Genomic DNA, 18277 nt, shown 5'->3' with positions numbered 1-18277 from the left:
AGCACTGAATCGAATGGTATCCTCTAAAGATTTGGTGAGCCGTGTTTAGGTGCCCAAGAGCGCTTGGCTGTTCGTCAGTAACTGTTGAAGATGAAAGCTTTACTCCCTAAAGCGCACACATTTCCAAATGGAATAATTTCTATTGTTTTCTGGTCGTTTTATCTTCGCTACTGTTCCCATTTAACTCGTTACCACTCCAACTATATGACTTCACGAGTGTTCTCTACAATGGAAATGATTTGGTCGTTTTACCATTGCTAATTGCTGTATTACTTATTGGTGGAGGAAAAATTATACCGGACCGGGCTCCTGCAACAGTGTTTGCATGACTCTGCACTGAAGGGTGAGATAGTACGGAACACCCTGTTTTGTGTTTCTTAATGTATCGTTCTCTTTAAATTACGTTTTATTTAGCATTTGAAAAAATATTGTTTTAAGGTGCAAACTTGTGTTGAATTTACTGCTGCAGTTTCTGATTGCTTATCAGATGACCATTTCAAAACAACCTCAGACTTGGCAGTAAGCCTCGTGCAACATTTATATTCCCTTTCTGTTGACGTCAGCGTGTAGAGAAATACTGGCCCTTTCACTAGGGTCAGCTCACGTATATACGTACTGCATTTACAGAAGTATATTCTAAGATTCAAAGATTAAGTGTCACAAGCACTACAGATTCATTTACGGCAAGTGTACATTCAGACAAACTTTCTTTTGAATCCGCAATCTTCCATAGCTTGAATTGGCTGCCAGTGAAATCCATAGCTGGACGTTGCATTATTGCACAGATTATTGCATCATTGCATTATTCACTGTACTGAAACGTCAGCACGTAAAACATTTCCACCAGTTTTGTGACTTACTAAGAAATGTCGCTATATAAATGTAACTAGTACCTGTTGATTCACCAACTGTGTGTATTTAGCTTGAATCTGGATTACGTTGACTACGGACTATAGTGAAATTCGAGTTTATTACAGTTTTATAAACTGACATAAGGCAGAATTCTAATATAAAACAAGATGTTCATCGCTGCTTTCACGTATAGTGGTACAGGTTCGGTTCATGTTTTTTGGGGAACCTTTTTAAACGAAAATACACAGTTGCAAATTCGTGATAAATTTGGACCGAATCATTTATAATGGACTTCGCTGATCAGGCGTTAAGCTGGAAGCTCCTTATACTAAAGCAACAATATTTTGTGTAATGCTATATTTGAAACTTTGAAAGCTACTTACAGAACATTTAGAAAACAAACTACCGAACAGACTATCCCTTTGTGTGTAATACCTGTCGTATGAATGTTAGCCCAAATGTTTTCTGAATATCAGTACATTTTATTCATTGCTAAGCTGGGATGTGTGCATCAGTTATCGGCCGAAGGGGCGCACGGTTTTCCATATGTCTGCATTTTATAGAAGTTAACATAGTGGCCCTTCACTCCCCAAATACCCCGCCCCCCACCCCTCCAATATATGCACTTCTCATCCATTTCCCACCGTTTGGGCTTGAATCTTAAAAGAAGATTAAACCGAGTCAAACACGGACATGCACTGTGTAGCTGCGAAGTCTTTTTGAAAGATTATTTTGGTGTTAAATAATAAATGATTCGGGCCGCGAATGGTCGACACAGACATGGATCTAAGCAAGTTCGGGTTTAATTTGAATGGCTGTAGTTTTTGATAAAACCATGTTGTATCACATAGAGCAGTGTGCACATGAGATATATTATAGGGGATACATATGGCTTGCAAAAGGTGTTTATGCCCCAAAAAAATGAACATTATTTTGAAGAATGGGGCCATGCTTGTAGATGGCAGTAGCTACTTCACACTGTGACTGCTCCGGGTGCTTTGTTGTGTATTGGTTTCATGCTAGAAAACGCTTATCATTCATCCCCATGTCTTGGTTGTATTTATTTTGGTTTTGTATTAGGGTTTACATACGATGATGGTAAAATCTAGATAACATCTATCCGGGGACATATTTCAATTGTTTCAAGATCAGGATGTGTATGTCACCTATTCGTATTATGTCTCCCAGAGGCCCTGTGCATTTTACATAGTTTGAATTACATTTGTGTGTGTGTGTATGTGTGGTGTTTACCTCAGAGACAGTAGCGTTGTGTAACAATTATAGCAATGCGTTTCTTTTTGGTATTTTGCACCTGAACTACTTGCAGGTGACGATTGTTGTAACACATGCCCAGTTAACTTTTACTTATTTTTTGAAACCTTCACATCGATTTGATATTGGAGCGTGCACGTTACCTACCATGTGACTGCTGCTTGTCACGTTTTATTTGAGACTGCCCAGGAATGGCATTGAAATACACACATAATTGACTAAATACGGGTCGTTTTCCATATCGATCTGGGTATTTGATTTTTAAAGTGGTTGCAAAGTTCTTTATCATTGCAAATATTCAAATACAGTCATTTTTACACCGTAGTCTTTGGGATATGTCAAACGTCCATTAATTTGATACTTTTTTTTGGTTGCTGGTTTTTTTTGTTCGAGGACCGGAAAAATCTGCGAGTGGTTAGAGACGACGTTCAGTCCGCTTGTCTGGATGCAGCAGGTGTAGCCTCAGTGGCTGGCCTTCTGCGTATTGTGGAAATGTACGACTGCGTCTCGGGGAGTGGGTGCGGATTGTAATAGTTGCACTCGGCGTGGCTGCTGTGTTTTTGTTTGTCAAATAGGGCTCGCCCCTTGAGAACGGGGCATGTGGCGTATCCCTGCCTAGGATTACATTAATCAAAGCATTATTTCCCGAGGGATTCCCGCGCACAAATGATAGTAAATCCTAATAAAATTGGATTGGTGAGAAATGGAAAGTCAAAGTAACCTGTTCTCTTCAGATAACCACTGAAACCTCATTATCTAGATGTTGGAGCCACACCAAAACTGTTAAGTGCAACCACGGCACGGGGATATTTTACATCCGGAAGAGACCTTTTGCAAAACCCCACGAGGCTGGTTAGGGCAGTCTGGGTCAGACAGTCACTCCAAGCAGTGGCTGCGATGAGGATTGGGAGAACGTCAGCCACGGAAACACAAGAGTTGAGCCTTCCCCCAGAAGACCAAACCAGGAATCGGTGGGGTGGATGAAGAGCACTGAGTCACAATCATTGGGATGTAGAGCGAGATAGTCTTACATCCGGTAACAAAAACATCAATAGTCCTACAGGGAAAGGCACCAACCCTATTGTCTGCCATTTACAAACCTGTATTAAGATAGACTGAGGGCCAGGCCATACGTTAAACCAGTCCCGTGCCCTGAGCAGCTGACACAGCAAGAGTTTACAGTAAAAACGAAAGCCCCTTCTGCACAGCCCAGCTCGGGGAAATTATAGATTTACATCTTTGGAATTTAACATAATCCAACGTCTCACCGACATGAGGGACAAGTGCTCAGATCACTACTACATAGATGAAATAAATAGCGAATTTAAGACTTCAAAAGAGAGAACAAATTAAGGTGCACAATTGTTTGAATTTCTACTCCGATAGAATTTACTCAGAAATGTACCGACGCCTCGCCTGGCATCAGAAATTTGAACCACAATCGCATTAGCACATGGGATTTCTTTTAAAGGCTGATCATGGAAATTTGAAACAAAAATGCATAGTATTGGACAATTTCATCAGGGTTGGTAGCCTCTGTGGAGAGAGGAAGTTCGGATTAATGGTTCAGTTAGTTGAAAGAATTACACAACATATGAACAGAGGTAGAGATTAGCTGATAGTAAGTTTGGGTTTAAAAAAGTTTTAAGTTTGCATCGAAAAGATAAGGCCGAAGGAGCTAAGACTCCTCACAGTTCGGAGATAGTGGAAGGGATCAAGTATGATAGGGCACGGTCTGCTGAATTTTGAGAAGTAATTGCTTGATTCAGTGCTTTTCTGGAATGCCAAAACATGAAATTACCACTTTGGTTTCAACACAGTAGAGATATAAGGAGGATGTGTTTAGGGTAACACATCCTAGAAGAGAGAGAGGGAAGTTCAGAGGAACACAACCAGAGCAGCACTGATAAAGGACATGTCACAATGACAGTTACAATTAATTGAGGTTGGATTCTGAATGTGAGCGAGGACAACAGACAAAGAGTGTGGAAAACGATAGGATAAGACTCCCTAGCGAGGTACAATAAGTTTTGGAGAATTTTAGAACATAGTCGCTTTGAGGATTTAACTGATTCTTTGAGTTGCATTAATGTTATATCTGATATGGGTAAGCATTTACAAATGGGAGGGGTTCAGCAGTATATTCTGGTCAAATAATCGAAAGAATATGCACTGAAAATCCAGAATACAATTTACAAATTTGCATTAGTTTAAAACTCTGAAAATAAGATATAGGTGTGAGTGAAATGACTATAAAGCAATCGCACAAAAATCTCAACAGGTGGGCTCATGACCTTTAGGGAAAGTAACACGTTGTCGTCATTTGTTCTGACCTAGATGGGACTCTGATTTCACACTAACAATGTTGATTCTTAACTGTTTTCTGAAATTACCAAGCAAACATCTAAGCTTCTGAGGATGGATAATAAATGTCTGGTACTATGCATATTTTACACATAAGAACAAGTACATTTGCACTAACACTTCCCCAACTATCAATACGTGCATACACACATACAAGTAGTTACAGTTACATACACTTATCCATTGTCAGTTGCATATCATTGTACATCACTACTTGTATACAGGTTGTTGAACATAAACCCTGACACAAATAAGCACTAAAAGTTACAGTAACTGGCCAATATTTAGACATTGACATTAGCATTAATACCCACAAAGAACATATATATGTACTCTCTACAAGGTAACCTCACCTGCAACAATGCACATACATGTTCAAACTCATTTACAAGGTGGAAAAATATTCTTTACACACACTGTCCAATGTGCACTGATATCCATCTCCACAGAGACACTCTATATATCCATCCTCAAAGCCCAAACACTGAAAGAAGTACCCAAATATTCAATCATATGTAACTACCCACACTAAGCTGTCACAATCGCATGTTTAAATAGTCATTGATAAGCCTTCATTTTTCATATGTTTACTCTTTCAAACATTTATCATACTAAATTATCTGCACATATTCAATACATGGCAAGGAATCCCATTTGCAAAAAAATCTTGCTTCTCAGAAGATTTAACGTGCACCACAATTACATTTCTCAACAGCTCAGAACCTGAAATATCTACACAGATTCCAAAGTAATCGAAACAATGAAGTGATAAAATTCTTATAGAAATATACACTTTGAGATGAAGGTTCACAACTCTTACGAGCATAAGTCTTTATAAAATGTATACAAACTGAGTGAAAATATTTAATACAGAAACAGTTTTATGTGCAACCATATTTACACATATACTAATACTGACAAGTGCACATAGCTGCACAGTCTCATGCAGAAACACAAGTATGAATAACAAACATGCAAATGTACTTTTCTATACCTATAAATGTCACATTCATATACGTGCACATATATTTCTACTGCAAAAATGATTGTGTATTGTTTGCCTAATACATAATTGGTTTCACACGAGTAACTCCATATTTAACATTTGCAAAGATGCAGCACCTTCAAAGATTTGGATGTAAGCACCATGTTTCACACTAAAAGCTACATCAATACTTATAGAAACACGTTGTCCCTCACATGCTCAGAACATTGACCTACTCAAAAACTGCTTTTGTACTGCTGTTCTTTTAGCCAGATTGTGGCAGACTTGCCCCCATGACTTAGTTTTCAGTAATTACAAAATCAAAATTCCTTATCCTGCAGGCAGATTTGCAAAATGATTTCTCTTTCTTCCACTACAAAAAAAAACCCAGAAACTGAAACACATGCACTCAAATACTTTGTTATTTTGAAATATGTAAGCAGTCGACACATGGGCGTTTGTACATGCAGCCATATAGTTACACAGAAGAAGCCTAATTTACACTTTATGTACATACATAGGATTAGTCCCTGGCATATAGAAAACTTGTCTCCCAGAATCCTGATTAAAACTGTGTACCTACTATTTAATGTGCTAAGATAAAGAAAATTTGAATATATAAAAATACAGAGTTTGTCAGAAATAAAAAGTCAAAGTTATAGGCAATATTGTTAGTGTTAACGTTAGTCTTCCTTTTAACACCCTACATTGACTGGGAAAAACACAGATTTACACCCAAGAAAATTCTCTCAAATTCTTTATCACAGCAAAAAAAATTCCCACGTGTACTCTGAAATAGACCTAAACAGAAAAATGAAAATATTTTCTCATTTGATAAATTTTCAATTATCCCAAACACCTAGATACGTACTCACATAAATGTTAGCACACACAAGTACACAAATATACACGGGCAATTCTGTGCAAACATGTGCACATGGAAACCTTTATCCATACTCATATGTGCAGAAATTTTCAATAGAACACAGGCTCCCACATAAACTCAAATATAAATGATTTTTATTCCAGTTCGAAAAACATGTACAGGAATACTTCATCATACTTTTGTTTTGCCATCATATTTCTTTCAAACTTACTCAGATTTTTTGCTTACTCTTGCGAACACTATGAGACAGGTATGCATAACTAAGCACATATATATTTTTTCACTCAGGTGAACCGTCTCAATATAACACAATTTTCTGCAAAACCTAAGCATGATCAGCCTCACTTACAGATACTCAAAGAGTACTCTCAACGCAAAACATTTCCATATAAAACACTGAAATCCTGCTTTCTCAATACATGGAAATTTGGAAATATTTTCCAATTATGGGACAGAGTTGATCTGTTACTCAAGGGTAGGATGTCAGTTTGATGAACATCAGGTAACAGCAGTTGGTTCATGTTGTATCATTGTGTTACTTTTTAACTCAAGCCCCAATCAGTTTATATTAAATTATTTAATCCCTCAGCTAAAAATGAATAGATTTGGTGTTAGCTTGTGAACTTTTCTGACCGGAGTTTTCATCATTTGTCCTTCAGCAAGTTTATAGCTTTAGATGTTTATATTTTTCTTACCAGAAAACTTATTATTTTATGTGCCTCTGCCATAAACCATAAATCAATGTGATAACTAATGGCACCCAAAGTGAATCAGACGTAAAAATCCAATTGCTTACTTAATATGCACACAGTTTTGCAACAATAGGATCTAAATGCAAAAAATGGATCACCTAAACACTAGGCAAAAATTAAGGTAGTAAATTAACCAAATCTAGGCATAGAAAACATGTTAGTGGAATACATGTTGTATTCAGAAATTTACTCCAAGATGACTGATTTCTGGAAACATTTGACTTAGAATCAGAAATAAATTATCAACAAAGACAAAATGGGTGAGGAAAGAAGGAAATATTTTTAAATGAAATGTGCGACGACTAATATTTGTATGCAGGTTTGCGAATATCAACGCTTCGCACTTTGGTTAGATGTGGTTAGATTGGATGTTGGCTGTTAGTGTTCCTACATAATAATGTTTCTAGCGCATTAATGTTCTTGACACGTTCTATGAGAATAGTTATGTTTATGTGTTTCACTTACACAGCATTAGTCAGTACTTGTGAGTGTGATTGGATTGTGTGTGTACTTGAGGGAAAGATTTTTGGATGAGTTGTATGATCAGCCAGAGTATGAGTTAAATATTTGTGCATGACTTTCTATTTGTTTTTCTGTATGGATAGTTCTAATTTTGGAGGGCGCAATCTATAAGTCATGGTTGTAACATATTATTTGCTTTTGTGACATCTGTGGAAACCTCTGCCAAATTATTATCAGCGACAATGAGGTATGCAGGGAATTTTTGTAATTGTGTCTGGATATCTATGTTTTAACCAGTGATTGTCTATAAATATGACTACTAAGCAATCACATGTCCATAACTGTATCTGGAATTTCTTCAATTTACTAAGTAATACCAAAATTTATAATATTTTCCTTTGATGACAAATTAGCTGAAATCTGAGAACTATTAGGGTAAACTGCTAGTGTAGAACAAGTTGAAATCAATATAAACAACAGGATCTAAGACAAGTGCAGAATTCATACTATTCATCTTTAAATCATTCATTATTTTATTGGTCATGAAAATTGAAGTTTGAATCCAAAAAATTTTGATTTTTATGTTCGAGAAGTAAACATATAATTTGTGTACAGTAGCACTATATATTTGAGAAAATGCAATGCTCTAAGTCTTTCTTTATTAGCATAACTGATATAGCTGTCATGAATAAACCATTCAAATATACAGAAAATGTATTGCAGGTCCCAAAATGAAGAAGTCTAGAAAATTGCTTTAAAAATAGTTTTGGATACTAGAATTAGAAGTTTGGTATGAATTTACATCAATTAGAACTGGATAAATGGGCTCCACATGAAATACTGCAATCCTGTACATGGTGTGGTGGAGTCATGTTAATGTGCTAACTGGGGTTTATGTAGGTTGAGAAAATGAATGATGAAATATATGTGTCATGATGCTGAGCATAAAATCTGAGTAAATCAGTTGTGGGCAAATTTGCTAAAAAAAAACCCCTCAATTCATAATTGCATTGAAGCTTTCCAGGAAATTCTAGGTCTACGTGTTAGTGCCTGTGGCTGTTTATGGTTAAATTTATGAAAGTATGTCACTGTATGTATCAGCCAATGTTTTTCTGTTTATGCATATTGGTGCTCATGTATATGTGTGAAACAATAGCTTATAATCTAAGTGATACAGGATCACATAAAATTACATTCTATTACTTTAGTAGAGATGTTCATCTATTTAAATGCACCTTGTATTAATTATTCATGTGACATTCCTGACGGTCATGCCTGTTTCTGCTACATATGTGATTGTGAGACTATTGTATGTTAAGTATCTACATATGTTTGTGGCACTCTATTGACAGTTTTGTGTGTTCCTCTATGTGTTTCACAGTTGCAGTGATTCACTTTTAATGTTTCTAGCTGATGTATCTTCATACTTAAATGTACTTGTAAAAATTATTCAAATAATTTACAGCATCACACTTTGATGAGCTATGCATCATTAGACATGTGGTTTCTAAGCTGACAATGTTCTACGTTGTAATTTTATGTTACTTAGAACTTTGTTAAGTGTGTGCTTCTAGGTTTTAGTTAATGTTCACAAGTACTTTGTGCTGTTTCTCTTCCATCGTTGCCAGTTAAAATTCTGGCTGTACTGTTCTTGTATTTGCGAATAGTTTTATTTAGGCTTCGGAAGTTATCAGATGGATTTTGACCCCAGTTGTGGTCTGGCAGGTGCAATGCAAGGTTGGGGCTAAATAGTTTACCTACCAGCCCCCCCCTCCTTATGGCAATTTATTTTTGTTTACTTTGAAGCTGACTGAGGCTCCTTTTCAGACAGGCTGGAGTGTAGTTTAAATACCAAAACCTAAAATGCAGCATTTTCCCATTAATGTATGGGAGATCCATTTGTGACCAACGCTTAAAGCCATGAAAGGAGTCATAGTGGCTGGAAAAGGCCAAGACCTGTTTGTGAGTTTTCATGCAGAGTCTTTTTTGAACAGGAGGAGCAGGCATATAGCTTTTCCAAGCCTAGCCTCACTTCTCCACCCCACAATATTCATCATCTTGGCCCAACTTCTCTAGCCAAATCTTAAATTCTTCCTTTATGCTTTGTGTAGGAGACCAATTTAGATATTTTAAAAGTGGCCCAACAAGTTCCACTTACCTGACTTTGCTTATTTCATAATGGACAATTGCATTGCCTGCTTCACATCAACTCCAGCTGCACTAATATTTGAATTGATTTGAACTTTGGGTGAGAATCAAACCATAACAAGCTCAGGTTGGTGATAAACCATCCTGACTTGGCTAGTTTGACCTCTGGGAGATTTTAACACCTGTGCTTCTCTTGAATGTGTTCAGTTCCTTATCTACAACTGGCAGGAAGCATCAACTTACTGACTGACTGGTGGTGGTTGCCATTCCAAAGTAGGCCATCACCAGTCATCTTAGGAAGAGTCCCTAAAGCTCAAGCAAGTCATACGGAGGTGATTTGGATCTCTTTAATATTCTTCTTTCCCAGTGCCCCTTGCTGCTTCATTGATTTTAGTAGGCAAGGAACAATAGTTTCCTTAGGTTGTTGATTTTCTCAGGAAGTGGGTTAAAAAAATTCTCAGCTGCATCCTGTCTGCACTTGCTGAAAGTAAAGGTTCAAGTTTGAATTTTCCAAGAAAGATGAAAATGGAAGTTTATAGTATGTCATTATTATTTGGGAAATTGGATTTTAAAGTAGAAGAAAATGGGGTTTTGGTTTTTAGTTGTATAAAAGTCAGATCTTTTATCTTAAGAGAGGATCTACAAGTCATGGAAAGAGTAAGACAAAGCCAGTCTTTCCAAGAAGTATTGTGTCTTCAGTGAAATGATACAACAAGCTACCTGGTTAATTAGCTTCTGCTTACCATTGACTTGAGTTTTTACAACCAAATAAGGGGAGGCTCAACAAGTTGTATTTAGAAGGACATAGCCATATTAGCAGAAGGGCAGTTGAGCTTTTGGCAACCTCAAAGCTAACAGAGCTGGAAAGAAGTCTTGAGCTATTTTAGCAGTCAAAGTGGACTTGGTTGGATAAAGTCTTTTTTCTTTTGAAGGATGCAATGACTAAAAGCCAATGAATTAGCATGTCTGTTTGTCTTGAGGAGAGAGAATCACAGTTATTGGAAATATGCAATGTCACTGAAAGGAAATATTTGCAACTTCATCAGTGTAAATAATCCTAAAGTGGAGATAGGTCTTTTACATCACTGGATTTGAGTGTTTGCAAATTCAAAATACAGGGATAAAAGGTTGGATCTTTTTCTTGCTGTTTAAAGAAGATCTTACAAAATGATCAATTACAAAGCTTTCTTTTGTATAATAAATTTCCATTATAGAGTCATAGATTCAGTTCGTTTGTTAAAAGTATATTTACAACCTTGTATGTCTATGTTCAGTCATTGTACCCAAAATAACAAAACTGCAGAAGTAAAACTTATAGGCACATCAGGCCAAGTTTTACTCTGAGATCTGATTTGATGAGTATTGCCAAGAGCTGGATCATAACACATGAAATATCAATGTATATTATTTGGAACAAATCTAACTGTTCATCTGGCAAACAGAGTTAAATTCATTCCTTTTTACTCATTAGTTCAGTCCAAACCTAATCTTGTTTAAACTCCAGGAAGGGGCGATCTTGTGCTGCCTGGATCTGATACTATCTGCTGTGTTAAGACTAGTTTTAAAAAGTTCTTAATCAGCCTTGGAAATCTTATGTACCTTTAAAACATACTAAAAACTGATAAAAATGTATTGAAAGTACAAGCTGGTTATCTTCCACTCAGGTCAATGATTGAAATTTTAATGTCCTCTTTGTTTTGTGCTCAGGTACTCCAATTCTAAATTATTTCAGTCACACTGTGTGAATCAGCAAAGAAGGAACGAGTCAGTGATCCTTGTGACTGGCGGATCATGTGCCTTGACAGAAAGCCGTCACTACAGGATTTATGTTTGTGAAACTATCCTGCTAAATGGGATCACAAATCCAAGGACCGTAACTAAGGAAGGACAGTTGAAGATTCAGGATGGATGAATTTACCATTTTCCTAACTTCACTCAACATTCAGGTAGAAGTTTTGATTCTATGTTTCAACTCCCATACAAAGTCCTTTGAAGAAACATATGGATTCAGGAGACAAGAAACAGGATGGATAGTAAGCTGACTACATTACTGAAAACATAGCGGAGGGATAAACGTAGTTAACTAGACCAACAAAAAATGGGAAATGCTGTCCCACAAAAAATAAGCACTGAGACCACTACTCTGCATCATTTTCTTGAATGATTTCTGACTCATAAATGGGAAGTACATTCCAACATTTGCAGAAATCACAAAATTTGTGGTTATCACTAATTCAAAGGAGAACTGCGAAAAATTGCAGTCAGACATTAATTAAGTTACAGAATGAGCATGTAATTAGCAAATGAATTTCAATTTGGATGAGTATAAGAGGGTACATTGTGGTAGGACGAATGAGAGAATGACAATTTTACATTGGAAAATAATTATGTAAGTAGGGCAGAGAAGCAAAGGAATCTGGAGTACAGATACGCAACTCGCAGAAAGTAGCAATATAAATTTAATAAGGTCATAAAATGCAACAAAACACTGGGGTTAATTTCTAGTGAGATAGAATTGAAATGTAGTAATGTTATATTCAAATTGAATGTAACCTTGGTTTGACCACAATGAAATATTGTGAACAGTTCTGGGCCTGTGTCGTTTAAAATGATTTCAAAACACAGAAAAAGGTGCAAAATATTGACTGTGTTTATACTGGAACTGTGCTGTTTAACTTTAAGGTAAATTTGTGGAGAGCCCAGAGCAGCCTATACCATTATGGAGATGTTTGGAACTTATGGAGGTTTTCCTGTTTCAATTTATCTGGGTGCTCGCTGAGTTGGAGTTTTGAGCTCATGTGGCTTGTAGCTCACAGAGAGATAGCCAACGTAAATGATTGCTAACAAACCCTGGCATGAAAGCAAAGTACAAAATAACTTCATCTTGAAGCATGTGGAGGGTAGATGAGGTGTAATCTCGGTTAGAATGTTGTGAGGGAACAGAAACTTGAAAATTGTTTCCCTTGAAACCAGTGGAAAAATCTACAGTAGATCACAAAGATGATGACAAAGAAAGTACTGGTGATGTATCTGAAGTAAAGGACTTAGACTTCCTCAGTCAAGAGTGGGTAAATGAAATTTATGTTTCTCAGAATAGCTGGAGTTGAGATCTGCGGCATAATAATGTGTGATCTCTAGAGAAGCAAACAACATTCAGATTTCTGGGTCTTGTAAAAGAGAGTTCTGGAAGAAGTAAGAAGTAAACATGAGGGTATAACAAACTTAGTTACAACCCAAGTGTCATCATTTTTATGTTTGCTTTGTTTTATATGTAATAAAATTTGCAAGTGGTTTTTCATGAGTGAATACTTGTGCTGTAGTTCTATTGGTTAAAACAAAACCTCTGAGAATTTTATCCCTATCAATTAAATAACTACATTCTTCTCAGTCCCAGAGAATAAAAATTCTTTCTTCTTCATAGAACAGCCTACTCATCACAGAATCATATAGTACAGAAGAGGCTCTTTGGCCCATCAAGTCTGTATCACCACCCTTGGAATCAATCCAGTGAAACTTTGATGTGCTTCATTAACAGGTATATCTTTCTTCAGGCAAGGAAGCCAAAAACAAACATGGCATACTGCGTGTGGTCTCACCAAGGCTCTGTACAAATGCCGCAAGACATCTTTACTTTTGTACAATGAGCTCCTTGTGATGAAGGCCAATATATGTCTTCCTGATTATTTGCTGCATCTGTACCCTGATTTTTAATAACTCATGAACAAGGATACCTATGTGCTTTTGCATAGCTGCACTTAATAACCTCTCACCATTTAAGAAATGTTCTGCTTTCTATCAAAATGAATTATTTCACATCAACATTACATTCCGTCTGCCATATTCTAGCCCATTCACGTAGTCTGCTCCAAAGTACATTCACAAGGACCGCAGCAGTTCAAGAAGGCAGCTCACCTTCACCCACCAGCCTGTGTGACCACGTTCCATGTATGAATTTTATAAAAAGCCTATTCAAGTCCTCCTGGAGCCTCCACACAAATTGTAGATATTTTTAATTAACCGGTTCAAATATGTTACAACACAATTCTGGAGCAGGTGGGACTTGAACCTAGGCTTTTTTCATAACTGCATTTCTGCCCTTTGGCCTAGAGGTACAGAAACAATGACTGCGTCTCAAGACCCACTTTCAGAATTAATATTCCTACTCAGTTTGGTGTCATCAGCCAATTTAGAAATAGTACAACTGGTTTCCACATCCAGATATTTTGTAATCAACCTTTTAAGGGACAGTATGACACATCTTTGGAGAAAGTGGGACTTGAACATGTGCTTCCTGGTCCAACGCATCAATTTCTGCTTCAAATCAAGTTCCTGGAATACTAATTCTGCTTCATGCCACTACAACGTACTCTGACCACCTGCTCCTTACTGACCAGCAGATGGATCAGGGCTACTTATCACAGGAGAGAGCTAGTGGTCATAAATGATAGAAGAGAGGCTAAAAGTTTTCTTAAGAGACTTTTGGAGAAGCATGTCGACTTAACTTGATCCACAAGGAATGCTCAGCAGCCATGATTTTTAGCCCTTGGAAATCCAACTGACAACTATTAAAACAGGCTCTCAATTGCATTGGTAGAATTTGAATTAAGTATGTTAATGAAGTATCCTGCCATTAGGCTGCAAAATATTGACCTGACACAACTCCCTGGTGAAATGGGCATGCATGAAGCAGTTTGGGCTGAGCACCCCTCGTTTAAAATATATTACTATTCATTGTAGATAGATGTTAAAAACAAAACCGTTGTATCACTTGAATAGGGATTCCTAATGAGCATAAAAGCTATTGCAGAATTTTGCTGCTTTGAGGTAACTCTTGGCACAACAAATGCGGCCTGGAGGACAGTGTAGCAATTAGAAAGGAAGGTTTCAGTCCGGCCAGAAATATGTAGAACACATTGTGGCTTTATAAAAGATCACAGACTTCTTGAAGCGTAGGGAGACTTTACTTCCAAAATTTCCATCAATGTCTGTAATGCTTTCAACATGGTGATTGTGATTCAACTTTTCTGAAGAAACTAAAATGATGAGAGAACAGGAAGAAGCCATACATTTTACCTGGGATCTGTGATGGCGGCCCAACATCATGCTCAAAACAGATGTGAAATTGATTACATTTGGAAACCGTTTGGAAAATCTTGCATCTCTTGTCGGATTCTGACTGCAATCTTGCTGTGTAAATGTGCAGAGCATATGCAATATATTCTCAGCCCTGTTATGCCAGAAGTTGGGTGGCCCAACATCAATTATTTAAGTGGTCAATGGAAGTTGCTGTCAAAGAAGTAAGGTTTTTGTTTGGCCCTACTAAATTCTATCAGCCCACTTCTAGCCCATTCTCACATTCCCTTTGTATCTATTCTATATTAATAAGCCCCTTTTGCTAACCATCTCTGTAGAGGAGCTATTCAGCATTTTTGTCATTGGAAGCTGGCGCGCTATGTGGGCAAATTGGCTGTAATTTTGAGCGAGAGCTATGGACAAACTTTTGCTTCCATTTTAAAGTAACGTTGAAAATGGAGCCTCTGCCTCAGAAAATGAATGAGGCAAAGTTGTCTTGTTACCCATCCTATTCAATAGATAACAATGTTTGGAATTATTAGTATGTTAGACATTTCTAAAAGCATTCGCAATTCTTTTCAACAAGGGATCCTTGTTACTAGTTCCTCACCAGTGCTTGATTTAGAGAATCTTATGAGCTATAAGATAGTCAATCAAAATGCCCACATGCAGTGATTTTATACAATAATATGACAGTACAATACATAAAGGCATACATGTTAATCTATTCTTATTGTTTGAAATTTTTCTGAGCTCATTTCTTTTTAGCAGAGTGCTTCTCTTGTATCTCAAGCTCCTATGTAAGTTATTTTACTAGAGCTGTTTACCTTTTCAAAAAAAATTGGCCAAAGAACTTAGTTAGAAAGTGTAGATAGGAATTTTTCATGAGTGGGTTAATTGTGTGCAAGAAGTAGTGCTTAGCAGAAATTCAACCCCATAACGTACTATCTGCTCCCTTTAGCAGGCAAGGGGAACACAGTGTTCCACCAGGTGCACACTTGATGCGCGCAGCAGTATAGATGCACATACTAATTGCGAAAGAGGTGGTGGCATACTATATAGGATGAAACACCAAACAGTAGGGTGGAAAAGGTACGAGTGTGATTATTCATGAAGAGCCAGTCCCAAAGAGCTGAGTGCCCTTCTTATCTGATTACAGTGCTATGAAGCACCATGGAAATTTCTGTGTACTATGTTGCTACATCATTACAAATCATTTACTGAGTTATAGGAGGACAACTTTAGAGGCCTGTTCTTATAATGAGGATAGCACATTGGCAGCACAGTATTGATAAATTATTTTCTTGCATACAGCATTGAAAGATGAGCTGAGTGGTTGGGTAAATCTGATATGTGAATATGTACTGTCATGTTCCTTGAATAGTGTAATGGATATTGTTTGGTTCATTGCAATGTGACATTGAAGTATATTGGAGCACTTGAGACAATCTTATTGGATCCATCGTGCAAGCCACTTCTCATGAATATTCCTACAGCTACCATGAACATCTAGGGGCATATTCAATTTGATTACAGCATGCATTGAGGCACCTATGGTAGAGATTTTGAAACCTTATGATATTTACTGGTAATTCCAATTGAAAAGTGTCATGAATGACTACTCACTGCTGGTGAGATGCATGATGTAAATGGTTAATACATTAGCTGAACTTTTATGCCAGCATGTAACCTTGCACAAAAACTGGTAGATACAGCCTCAAAAACTTAGGTGAAATGGCCAGAATAACAAAGATAACTGACATTGATGCAGGTAATTACTTTTATTCTCGTTTGTAGTTCATAGGACTTCTGTATCCCTTGAACTTCTGAGTTATTTATGTTACCATTTGCCATTGGTGCATCCTCAATTAGGGAATTAGACAGTAGTATGGAACACCCACAGGCAACTTAAAGAAGTTGACAGTATACAAAGAGCAGAGCTGATAGAAATATACATTCAACAAAAATGCTCCTGACGGACTTATGGATAACATTTTTTAATATATCCCATTTAGCTATTTTTCAAAGTTTAGAATATGAAACTCATAGGAAATTCAAAAGATATAAACTTCAGCTGTATTATTAAACTCTTGTCTATCCAGCTAATCACAAACTAATTATGAATAAAAAATCAACTCAATATCTGACCTGAACTAACAAGATATCTGAAAGTTATACATTCTGAACTGAAGCAAACAGTTTTGTAGAACATGCTGGTCTACAGTGAATCCATAGAAATGCATATGTGAGGTGTAGTGTACATTTTTGAAACTGAAGTTTGCTACTTGGACAATGTCCAGGTTGTGGGCAGACTCTCCTGGTTACTGCCCACCCAACAGTTGGCTGGAATTGAACCAGATAGCAGCAAAATATCATCAGCACCAGAGAAAGAAGTAATAAGGAACATTTGGGACTCAGAATCTTTCTTTTAAAAGAATGTCAAAAAGACAAAGTTTAGAAAAACTTGAAGAATTGGGAATAGTGCCTTTCTTTTGTCCATAAATAACCAATATAGTTTTCTGTGAAAGTTTAGTAAAAATTCCACTTTCTGAAGTGCTTTGGAGAAGGCATCAACAATGACCTAGGACTCAGTTTCTGAGTGAACACATCCACGAATATCATCTGTATACTGGAGCTCAATGATTTGAAATGGGAGTAATTTTGCTTTTGGGTTGAAGGTGGTTTATACTAAACAGTTTCTTTTTCCCATCTGTTTTGCACATTATTGCCATACCGATGGGTAACTTGTTAGAGGTGAGATGTTGTATGGTAATGAGGAAAATGGAGCACAGGGCTGGTCCAATGACAAATTGTTTTGACTGCAGTCTTCACTGAGACAAGGTCTGTGGTGGTTCTGCTGCCAGATCACGGCTTGCATATTATTTCAGACTAGGCAAGAATGCTGACAAATACCATCACTTCAGAGATGGTATCCTACAAGCCATTGCAGTAGATGTTGCCAGTACCAGGATGGCTAGCAAGAATGGCTGCCTGCACATGCTCAAAAGTGGTGCGACATGCTGTGACAGGGTCTTCTTTGCTCAGATGTATTTGTGCAGAGTGTATTGAATCAATAAAGGAAATAGTTCTTGTCATTGAGGTATACTGTCTATTCCAGCTTTAATTAAAAGTCTGCAACTGGATTTGACATGACTTTGACTATTTCACAAAGTACAAATATTGTGCTATCACTTTCAGATGGGTCATGTTGACTTGAACCAGTTGAGAGTACGCAGGGATAAGAGTGTTGAATGTTTGAAACAAAAATGTGTGATGACATTGATCATGAGGAAACTGGTGCTAAATTTGTGAAGATAAAGATTATCAATTAAAATAATGTACTAAAAGTATACAACATAACAGATAAAAGATGAAATCTTTTCGAGCCCCAATGAAGGGCTTTCTACATTACAGATTCACAATTTTGTCTTTTTGTTGCAAACAGAAAGTGTGATGGGGGTATTTGTGTGATTGAAAGTAATC

The sequence above is a fragment of the Stegostoma tigrinum genome, chromosome 6, assembly GCF_030684315.1.
Source record: "Stegostoma tigrinum isolate sSteTig4 chromosome 6, sSteTig4.hap1, whole genome shotgun sequence".
Lineage (NCBI taxonomy): Eukaryota > Metazoa > Chordata > Chondrichthyes > Orectolobiformes > Stegostomatidae > Stegostoma > Stegostoma tigrinum.
Note: the sequence above shows the minus strand (reverse complement) of the source record.